Source organism: Alligator sinensis, unplaced genomic scaffold (genome assembly GCF_000455745.1).
Source record: "Alligator sinensis unplaced genomic scaffold, ASM45574v1 scaffold720_1, whole genome shotgun sequence".
Lineage (NCBI taxonomy): Eukaryota > Metazoa > Chordata > Crocodylia > Alligatoridae > Alligator > Alligator sinensis.
In genome coordinates this window covers 1,447,160-1,459,100 of record NW_005842026.1, presented here as the reverse complement: position 1 = coordinate 1,459,100, position 11,941 = coordinate 1,447,160, and the positions used below count along the sequence as shown (strand labels likewise).

The 11,941-nt window shown below is 45.0% G+C and overlaps 1 long non-coding RNA gene across 1 annotated transcript in view; it reads left to right on the top strand.

The window, feature by feature from the left end:
- LOC112550072 overlaps nt 1-11,941 on the top strand; it is a 58,269-nt gene that overhangs the window by 2,105 nt on the left and 44,223 nt on the right. The window contains exon 2 of the long non-coding RNA XR_003093735.1: nt 7,594-7,670. This is a non-coding gene — a long non-coding RNA (uncharacterized LOC112550072). The remainder of the gene's footprint in view (nt 1-7,593; nt 7,671-11,941) is intronic.

Sequence of the window (11,941 nt, the reverse complement as noted above, 5' to 3'; positions counted from 1 at the left end):
TGCAACTAGATTTAGACAGACTACAAAAGTGGGCAGATGAGAATAGGATGGGGTTCAACATAGACAAATGCAGGGTGCTGCACCTTGGGAGAAGGAATCCATAGCATACATACAGGCTGGGGAGTTCCCTTCTTGAAAGCACAGAGGTGGAAAGCGATCTTGGAGTCATTATTGGCTCCAAGATGAACATGAGCCGTCAATGCCAGACCACAGTCAGCAAGGCCAGCCATACCTTGTCATGCATCCAAATGTGCATCTCAAGCCGGTCCAGAGAGGTGATCCTCCCCCTCTATTCGACTTTGGTCAGGCTGCAGTTGGAGTACTGCGTCATGTACTGGGCGCTGCACTTCAAAAGGGGTGTGGCCAGCCTGGAGAGGGTTCAGAGGAGGGCCACCCACTTGGTGAGAGGGCAGCAGGACAGGCCCTATGAGGAGAGACTGAGGGATCTGAACCTGTTCAGCCTCGGCAAGAGGAGGCTGAGGGGGGACCTGGTGGCTGCCTACAAGCTCATCAGGGGAGATCAACAGCAAATAGGTAGAGCCCTTTTCTCCCCAGCACCACTGGGGGTGACAAGGAACAATGGTCATAAACTGATGGAGAGTAGGTTTAGGTTAGCGATCAGGAGGCAATATTTTACAGTTAGGGTGGCCAAAATCTGGAACCAACTTCCCAGGGAAGTGTTCCTCGCCCCTACCTCGGGCAAATTCAAGAGGAGGTTGATCACCTATTTGGGGTCTTGTGAACCCAGCATTCATTCCTGCCTGTGGCAGGGGGTCAGGCTAGATGATCTGTTCAGGTCCCTCCTGACCGTAGCTACTATGAAACATGCAAGGAGTCCGACCAGGTCTCTGTGATCCCTATCAGGTCATATTTCCCACTAGAGAGCAGGAGGGCTACCTCCTCCTGCTTATTCCCCATGCTCCTGGCATTGGTGTACAGGCAGCTGAGGCCCTCAACTGACACCCTCATTTTCTTGAGATGCTGTGGGAGAACTGTTTGGTTAGCATTTTCAAAAACAGTTGTACTAGTATCCTCCACAACAGAGCTTTCCTGTGTGCCAGTCCCGGGGCACGCTCCACTTGGAGTTTCCCCATCCTGCAGCAAAGTCAGTTTCAAGCCCTATCCAGCAGATCAGCCATCCTGGCTGAGAACAGGGCCTTACCTCTCCGCATGAGGTGAATGCCATCTCATCCTAGAAGTCCTCTCTCTCTGAAGTGCATGCTGTGGTCAGGGGAACTGAACCCCTCATGGTAGCACCACCGTGTGAGGCATCTGTTGACTTCTTCCATACAGCCTTCTCTCCTGGGTCTGCGGCCTGCAACAGGGAGCACAGAAAACTACTTGAACCCCTAGTCTCTTGATCCCAGCCCCCAGAGCCCTGTAGTCACTCATGACTTGGTCAGGGTTACCCCTGGCCATGTTGTTCTTGCCCACATGGATGAGGAGCATGGGGTAATAGTTGGAGGGATGGATGAGGTTGGGGATCCTCTCTGCACGGTCTTGGATGTGGGCCCCAGGGGGCAGGAGACCTCTTGGATTAAGGGTTCCAGACGTCAGATTGGTCCTTCCATGCGTCTCAGGAGAGAGTCCCCCCCCACCACCACCTGGCATCTCCTCCTCGGGGTGGGAATACTTACCTCCTGAATACTTACCTCCTTCTCCTGTGTCTCTGCTGGAGACTCCTCCTGCATAGTGAGGAGAGTGTACTTGTTGTGCAGTGCTAGGGGAGGAGTGGCCCTAGCTCTGCATGCTCTGGATCCAGATATGACTATTTTCCAGGTAGCTCTGGGGGGATCTTTGTGGCCAGTCTTCTTCATGGCCTCCTCCTCCCCCTTCTTCTCCACATTCATCCTCTCTACTCCGTTTCCCTGGAGTAGGACTTGGCAGTAGTTGTCTATGTAGTCTTCATGAGCCCTGATGGTGGGTAGCTAGTATACCTCCTCCTCAAGCTCCCACACTCAGCCCTCCAGGGACTACACCAAGGAGCACATCCCACAAGTGGGGGTGCTCCTGTGCTCCGGTGTCAGCAGCCACTGCCACACCAGGCAGCACCTCCAGTCCAGAGCCAGGGCTGCAGGCTCTATCTGGGTGGTGGTCTCAGTGCGGAGAAGCTGAAGCTGATGGGCATGGTGAGTCACTGCCATGGCTGTGAGGTCCTTCTCATACTTACTTGGTCTCAGCAGCACCTGCTCTTTAGGCCTCTGGGCTCAGGCCACGTGCTCAGACCAGGCCTCTGGGCGCCTTCTGTGGGCCCTTCTGCATGTTCTTCCGCGCGAACTGCCATGCGTTAGTCGGGCCATGTCTGTTTGTGCACTCTGTTCATACGGCTTCAGTCACAGGGCTCCCTGGGGGTCTCAGCTAAGTAGGGACCCAGAGAAGGCATTCCCCTCCCAGGCTCTACACAGCCAGCGCATCCCGCCCAGCATGGCCCCACATGCACACATGCATGTGCACACACACACTCCCTCAGCACCTACGAGTGCCCCTGCACTCACCTGCCCTCTCTCATGGCCCAGCTCTTACCTCCTGGCTCTTTGCTGGGGGGTTTGGGTCCAGGTCTTCAGCTCCTCAGGCACAATGGGCATGAACCCATGTGTCTCTGCTGGGGAGCAGTCTTTTCAGTCTTTGCAGGTTAGTTTAAGATGCACAGATTAAATTGAAACAGACGTGAACAGACATTTACATTTGAATCGGGAAATGTAGCCACATGCCTGCAGTGGCTCAGGCCAGAAGGTAGGGGGTACTAGAGCACAGCTCTCTGGCTGTGTGTTCACTCCCTCTTCTTGCTGCCCCCAAGATCGCTTGGATTTGCAATCCAAAATCAGAGCAGCAGGACTCTGTAGGGTTGGTCATCACTGCCTCTTCCTGTTTCTAGGTGCCTTTGGGATTTGTACTCCACATTTGCAGCCAGCAGTAAATTTGAGTGGAAGGAGGGGTTTTTAACCCCCCTCCCTGGCCCTAGACCCCAGCTGGGGTTTGGTTGTGGGGCAGTCCCCACTCTCTAGACTGGGCTGCCTCCCTAGTTGGGCTTGCTTGCCCCCACTCTCCCCTCCTCCCCAACTTTGTCAGCCAGTCCTCACTACTCCAGCTAGGGAACAGAGGGGTGGGGCCAGCCCTGCTCTCTGGAGCAGACAGCCCAGCCCAGCCCAGGGCTGCACCAGAGGCGGGGGGCTGTCCCTGCTCTCTGGAGCAGACAGCCCAGCCCAGCCCAGGGCTGCAAAACATTCTGGGATGCTGGGGGACTATGATTTAACTTGAACCAGGAAGGGGTCTGGGACAGAAGTTTCATAAACCAGTTTGACCCAAATCATTTAAGTTTGATACTACATTCAACTAGGTTTATCTTAAACCAGTTTCAGCCATTTTGAAACTGGTTTATGTGCACTGCACCTCTGTTCTGTTGGAAGTTTAAACCAGTTTCTGGCCACTTAAACCGGTTTATGTGCAACTTCTGTCCCTAGCCCTATTGACTTCAATGGGAGTTGGATCAGAATTATAAGTATCACCGGCTGCATCTACATGAGATGCTTACTGCACAGTAGCTGGTTACTACTGCACAGTAGCATTGCTGGGCGTGAACTGTGATGTGACGTCTACTGTGCAGTATTAATGAGCTACTGTGCAGTAAGCATCACTAGGCAGCCATGCCAGGATACTACTGCGCAGTAACTCCAGTTACTGCACAGTCACCTAGTACTTTGTTATGCAAGCACTAAATGAGTGTGCAGTAACAACTGCACAGGCAGCATCTCATGACCAGTTAAAGCAAGTGGGACTTTTGCAACTGACTTTAAAGAAACCAGGATTTGGTTGTGATTGGAATTGAAATGAGTAGGAATTACATTATGAGACAAATGCTATCTTCCAAGAGAAAGACCACTCTTTTTAAAGATGAGGTCCTAAACACAGCAGTATCCAGCATCAGATTTCCCAAAGTTTGTAGGGCCCTTAGATTTCTTTTTATTAGAGTTTATTATTATAAAAACTTAGAGTTTTTATTTCCCCACAGCACATATGGGTATCAATCCTGAAGACCCTGCTCAGTCTGGGGGTTTAGATTTGGGCTCATGTGTGATATTACATTAAGCATAGAAGAGGCAGAATTTATGAAGCATAATTCATGTGAAGAAGTACAGTACCACAGGCCTTTTATCTACTGCTTCAATGGCAGAGACAAGCAGAGTCAAAACAGAACGTAAGGTGGAAGAAAGTAGCACATATGAGTAACCTGAAGACTACAATCAATGTATTGGGTTGACTTGATCCTGTCTTTCTTCAGCCATACACGCACTTAAGAAGGTAGAAGCAAGATAACAATACTGCTGTTTAAATTATTCATGTTGAATTATTCATTACATTTTAATAGGGAGTAATCATGCAACAGGTGTTTTTCCTCTGGCTTCTTGAATTGCAGTATAACTAGCTCCCAGTTATTGGCCTCAGGGAAAGAAGAAGTAGAACAAATCAGCCTTATTTTAAATTAATTACTGCAGTCCTACAGTGCCTGTCAGTTGTTGTTTTTCTGTTTTATGTCATTGTACAGTACATGTACAAATAGAACTCTGAGACTGAGAGAAAAAATACAACACATGCAATTAACTTTGAAAAAACACCTCAGATTTAGAAACTATGACTCCACTAGTGATGATGTGCCCATGCTAGATCATGTATTAGAAATATTTTTTGAACAGAAGATTAATGAATTGCTAGTATAGTGATAAAAGGGATAAGGGTTATTTTAATTTTACTCTGAAGAGTCATTATAACATGACTATGTATTTTTGGGGACTCATTTTGTGGCTTTTATATTAGAGCATTTAAACAAGACTAATGCTTTACAGAACTTCCAATAGTACTTTTTCTTTCAACTACAAAATACAAGAATTGAAAATATTTTGCTTCATTCCTTTTAATACCCTTGTATTTCTGAACTAAAATAAGAGACATCAATAGGAGATTGGTTTAATACTTTGATAACTTGTTCACCTACATTAAAATGTAATAGATTTTAATTTAGATTCGGGTAAAGCTTCCTGGTTACATACAAATGGGGTGTTGATGTAAATTTTGTGGGTATGATTGTAGGTACCCATTTCTGAAAGCCTGTCTGATGGTGGTACTAGTTAATTTATACAGTGCCTTTCATCCAAATCAGTCCCAAAAGCTTTATAAATTGGCGGACTCCACAGAACCCACAGGTGAAAAGGAAGCTAGAGGCAAGTTTGTCTCTCAATTCTGGCTACTGGAAAATGTGTGAAAAAGCTCAAAAACCCATCATGAGATGGAATGGGACCTAATGGTCAAGGAACATGATCTTTATAACTGGGCATGCTCACCTACTGACCTGGCAATTTCAGTTGCACGCTCCTTCTCCGCATGCCTCTAACAAAAACAATCTAGGTTTGAATGGTGGATTCTGCCTTTTATTACAGAGGAAGATATGTGTGCTATTTTTGCAGCATCTGGCCACATTTTGAATGGCCATTTCTGATATAAGCCCCAATTTGAGCATCATGCTCAAATGCTTAATTAATTTTTGTTGATCCAAAGCAGGAATTCTTTTAAATAAGTATTTTTCTGCAATGTTAGAAACCCAAAGAAAATAGGTTTGTGGTAGTACCAGGAATTTTAACTAAAAACAAAAGGTTGCTTTTTTTTCCATTTTAATAATATAAGGGGTTGTTAGCAGTACAGATTTGGATATACCAGTAGACTGTTTATTATTTTGACACTGTCTCCTTAAAAGAAGAGTATTTTGAGTTGCTACCCAAAGTAGAAACATGACAGAAAGAAAAGATTGGAAGACTGTTGAGTCAAATAATAGATGATCTGCTGCATAGTAAGGATATAGAATTATATTTCTGAACTATGTACTGTGAATATTATAGATGGGAAAACATTACAGTAAATAGTTCTGATTATATGGAAGGCCTTCAACAATATTTTTCTAAATTTGTTATACTGTTGTTTATAATGTTTGTATAAGGGTATCAGCGGGTATGGAGACCAAATTACACCAAAATAAATAATTCTGCTTCAATATACATCTTTGTTATTGGGTACTAGTATATATGTAGACACGTGTTTCAGAATAAAAGAGCCCTGTTGAGTTTTTTACCCCTTAAGGAAAACCATAGAAAAATGGGCATTGGAAGGGAACTCAAAAGGTTATCCAGTCCAACCCCTGCTCAAGGCAGGATTGTCCCCATCTAAACCAGCTCAGACAAATATTGATCTAACCTGCACTTACAAATTTCCAGTGAATTTTTCCACAACTTTTTCTGTGTTATCTGTTCGAGTGCTTAACTACCCAGTTTGTCCTCCTGTGTAACATGTGCTGCCTGAACTGGACCCAATATTTTAGGTCAGGCTTCACAGTGCTGAACGGAGTAGAGGAGTCTTCACATGACTGGTGCATGACACTCCTGTTAAACATTCCAGTGTATTGCTATCCTTTTTTCCCCTGCAACAATATTACATTGGTGATTCATTCAGCTTGTAAATCAACATAACCTCTAGGTCCTTTTCTGCAGTACTGCAGCCTAGCTGGTCATTCTGTATTTTGTATTGTGCATATGATTGCTCCTTCTAAAGTGCAGCACTTTGTACTTTTTGCATGTTGAATTTCATGCCACTTATTTCAGACCATTTTCCCTATTTCATTTTTTAATGTTGTTTGAATTCTAATCCTGTTTTCTAAACTATTTGCTTCCCCAACTAGTTTGGTGTCATCTGCAAATTCAGTTCCATTCATTAATGAAGGTAATAAACAGTACTAGGCCTACACAGACCTCCTGGAGAGCTGCACTTGATACCTTCTCTGATTTTGACACTGAACTACTGATGACTACATTTGGAACATGATTATCCAAACTGCTATCTTTGAGTACTGTCATCCAATCAATCAAATAAGGCACCATTATTCAGAAATAAGTGTCCAGACATTTATTCTGAACTAACAAAAATGTGAATGAAAACTAATTTCATTATTTTATTGCAAGTTGATGTGTAGATCAGCTGATACTATTATATTCACATTATAAGCAGTAATAAATAAACAAAAGGTTTTGCTGCAGGCCTTTTTCAAAACATATGTATGAAATAAATAAAAAACAACTATTTACAGACCAGATGTATTATTGTATTCTGCATCTATATTTCATAGATCTCATAGTCATCAGGGCTGGAAGGGACCTCATAAGATCATCAGGTCCAGCCCCCCGGCCCAAGGGGCAGGAAGTCAGCTAGGGTCAAAGGATCCCAGCAAGATAGGCATCCAAATGTTTCTTGAAAGTGTCCAGAGTAGGTGCTTGCACCACCTCTGGGGGGAGTTTATTACAGGCCTTGGTGACTTGGACAGTGAAGAAGTTTTTCCTTATGTCCAGCCTAAAATGGTCTTGCAGGAGTTTGCGACCATATTCCTTGTCTTCCCTTGGGGTGCTCTGGTGAACAACATTTGAAATTATTTATTAGTGGTTGTCCTGGAGATGTGTGTACACCTAGATACTGAATACTAGAGAATGCTTGCATGATTCAGTTAAGAACAAAAAAGTATTAGTGCCTCTGAAGCTCTTCCTTCTTCTTTTCCAAAAGTTGGGACATCATATTTCTTCTGCAGCAGCAGCCTTTACCAGTAGGATATTCCAGATGTCCATCGTCTCTTAGACAAGGTAAATAATTTATCTCCATTTCCCTTAACAACACAGGACCAAATTCTGATCTCAGTATTAATGTAAAACCAGAGCAAGGACCTGAAACTTCCTTGCCCCAGGATAATGATTCATAAGGAAAGGGGACAGATGATTAGACTCTACAGAAGGTCAATAAGAAGAGTTAGGCACCTCAAAAGGGCTATCTACAGCATCTGGGCATGAGCAAGGGGATGCCTAGGGATAGCCAAAGGAAACATTGCATGCAGGGATATGGCTGAACTGCTTCCCTCCCTCCACTCCTTTCACTGGGGATCAGGCACTTCCATCCACTTGGGATCCAGAGCACCACCATATTCCTACTCACATACATAATAGCCTAAAGCCACAGAGAACTTACCCAGGACAGGGCCAGCCTTACAGGTGGGTGATGTGGGTGCCTGCCCAAAGTGCCATGATCAGTGGGGCTCTGTGCACACACTCGCACACACACAGAGCCCATGTCTACCTCCCTGCTGAATTGCACTCTTCACTCCTGGCTGTCATAGGAGATGGAAGGCCGGGACTAACAGGCCTTAACCTCCTCAAACATGGCTCCATTGCTCCAGTGCTACTGCCATGCCCTGACGTTACAGTGCCATGCCACTCCATGCCCAGTGCCCCTCCCGCACACTGGACCTACAATGGCCCTGCGGCAGGGAGGGGCAGCGCTGTGCCCCCCCCTGCACCCCATCCTGCACAGCCCCCAACATCCCCACTCCCCCCACGTAATATTTTCTCTCATCACTGCTGCTGGCCACCTGCCTCTGCCTCTGCCTGCAGCAGTGCCTTTGACTTGGGGAGGGCTGGCCAGCTGTGGAGCTTGGAGATGATGAGGAAGCAGGACAGGGTGAAGCAGGCTGGCTGTGAGCAGTGCCCACCACCCTGCACCCATGACTGGCTCTGAGTCCTACTACTGCATGAGTCAGCAGCGCCCACTCCTCATGTTCCTGCTGCTCATTGTTGTGGGTACTTGCCTGGCACTGCTCACCATCTTCTTTGCTTTTTGGCTAGTAAAAGATGAGCCCTCCCATTCCCCTACCCCTGCTCTCCCCTTCCCCTACTTAGCAACCACTGGAGGATACCATGGGCAAGCAAGTCTCCCAATCCAGCCCAGCAGCTACAAGGCTTTACTTCTGAAGCTTTGCTAATAGTACTACATACTTAAAGAAAGCGCAGCAAAATACAACTTTACCCAGGGTTGCATTTTCCCTAAAGCTGGCCCTGACTCAGGAAGTGGGATTTGCATTCCTTCTTCACTCATGGGGGCCCAGATCCACCTTCCCAGGGTATGCCCTTCCATATGTGGCTACATAATAATCAGTGGAGGAGGACTACTTTACAACTGATGAAATTTGGGTACTCAGCAGCCAAGAGTGCTAGAGTCATGGGGTCAGAAAGAGGACAAGCAAACTGGGAGTCTGACTCCATAGGCAAGTGATAAATGAACTCCTCAGTGAGGAGTAGACTGGGTTCTGATCCTTGTTGTCAGGGTGTTTTATGCATTTTATATTAGCCAGTCACTGGATAAAAAGTAGTACTAACTCTAAAAGCAGGTATCAGCACCCAAGATTCTCCCTTCTGAAGACAGTGACCTCATCAGTTGGCTACAGATTTAGCCACCCACCCCCTACCCCTCTTTACTTGTTCTTCTCTCTCTATGACTTTTGCACTCTTGGCTGCACATTGGTCCAGCTTCAATAGGTCAATATTCTCTCTCTTCCACTTTGAGGAGGCAGGGTTTGAGAGCAACAAGCTCATCATTTTCATTATAGTTTAAAGACTTGTATCACAAACTCTTGCTTCCCAGCTCTAGTAATCTAAGAATAATGCTCTAAGAAACTATTTTTTATATATTCTGTCTCTACAAGGTGTTTAGAACCTCAAGAAAGGTGGTCATACAACTTACAAGTTTTTAAACCTTCCTTTAAATACAGGGGGATTTTTCTGACTAAGAACAATATGATCCTTAAAACAATTCTTTCGGGAAAGATTTCAGTTGCAAGATTATCCTCATACCAAGGTACAATTTTTGTGCTTACTAAGATTTGACAGGTTTTTGCTTGCTCAGCACTGCTGGACTTTTCTATACATATCAGTAAACAGATGTTTTTTCTGTGTTTTGCTGGTGATAAATGGGGAACTGCCAAACTCCTATCATATAGATAACTGAACAGACATCAGCTGCTATTTTTTAATTAATGCTGACCAGGTTGGGCAGTCTAGTGATGAAAAGTCTATAGGTAAAATATTAAGAACATAAAAGTCCAATTTTCCAAAGTGACTAAAGACTAAGTCTAGACTATAGTAACTGTTGTAACTGTAGCCTCGACATAGTGAGCCACCTCAGTGGGCTTGTACAGCCTAGCTTCATTGTTGTCGGAACTAATCTAGCTAGGTTAAACTTCATGTTGCCTTTATGGGATGAAGTTGGAGCTCTCATTGTTTGGAATTTTCTTAATGTCATTAAAAATTATTGAATATTAGAGCCCTCACGGCCAAGTTTTTAAAGGCGTGTAGATGCCTAAAAGGCTCAGTTATTTATGTATCCAGCTCCCACTGAAATCGCTGAGATTTTCAAAAGTGCCTGAACAACGCTGGATATTGTAAATGCCAGGAGGTGCCTGTCCTCATCTTTAGGCATCTAAGTACTTTTGAGAATGTACCCCTAAGTCCATTTTGAAAATGGGGTGCCTAAATCACTTGAATCCAAGAATTGCTGCAGTGAAGTTCCTTGGAAGAGGGGCAGGCAGGATTCTTTGGTTAGATGTGATATCTTTTATTAGACCAACTAAATAGTTGGGGAACAGGTCTTTGTAAGCTTTCGGGCACAAGCGCCCTTCTTCAGACATTGGGAAACTCTGCTATTGTTCTGAGATCTCCAAGGTAGAAAAGGAGCTAAAAGTGTGACAAGAAGTCTATGAAAATGTAAATAGGTGGAAGTTTGGAAGACAATGGTTAAAGATAGGACGAGAGAGGGGAAGGGGGAGAAAAAATGCAGATGGTAAGCTCAGGCAGGTACCTGGTGAATCAGATGGAGGAAGCTTGTAATATGTCATAAATCCCATGCCTATATTAAGTCCATTATCTTTTATATCCACTAGATTTATGAAATGAAGTTCGTAGGCTCATCTACAAAAGGTGTTTTGTAAGTTCCCTTTGAGGATTAGAACTGAGAGATCAGAGAGGGAGGGATTGTTTTGTGAGAAGTATGCACCCATAGGCAATTGGATTTTTTTGTCTTTGATGGATTCTTGGTGTGCGTTTGTTCTGTTACACAATTGTTGTTTGGTTTCTCCTACATATTTTCCATCAGGGCATTTGGAGCACTGGATGATATTTCTGGAGGTGCAGGTATAAGATCCAGGAATGGTGATGGTTCTGTTGCGGGGTGTAGTTATTGTGGGGGTGGTGGAGATGTGTTGGCAGGTTTTGCATTTCTTGTCCTGGCAGGGTTTGGATTCATTTTGGTTAGTTTGGGTCATAAGAAGTTTGCTTCTGGTAATGGGGTTAGTGAGGTTTGGTGCTTGTTTATAGGCTAGGATGGGTGGTTCTGGAAAGATCTCTTTAAGAATTGGGTCTTCTTCTAGTATGGGTTGCAATTGTTTGAGGATTTTCCATGTAGGTTCCAGGAAAGGATGGTACAGTGAAATCTTTATCTGGCATCCCTGGGGTAAGGGGATTGCCAGTTATGTAAAAATTCCAGTTATCTGAAATAACCCGGCAGGGGTGGTGGTTGCAGTGGCTGCACGTGGAGCAGCAGCAGCACAGGGTGGTGGGTGGCAGTGGCAGCCACTGTGTGCGAGCTTTCCTTCCCCCCCTGCCTTGTCTGGCCAGCTGGCCAGAAATTCCAGTTAATAGAATTTCCGGTTACTTCAATGTCAGATAACAAAGATTTTACTGTATGTCATAACTAATGGTGTGCGATTCATGGGGATTTTCTTTTTGTGCACAGCAAATCTTTGTGTGGTATCCAGGTGGCTCTTTTGAAAGTATGATCTTTCTCTCTGGAGGATTGTCTTTGCTGGGTGAAAGCCCTTTTGAGATTAGTGAGGTGGCGATCACGGGTATTCTCCTTGGTACAAATTCGGTGGTATCGGAGAGCTTGGTTGTAAATTACAGCTCTTTTATTCATAGATTCATAGATGTTAGGGTCGGAATGGACCTCAATAGATCATCGAGTCCGACCCCCTGCATAGGCAGGAAAGAGGGCTGGGGCTAGATGACCCAGCTAGATGCTCATCTAACCCCCT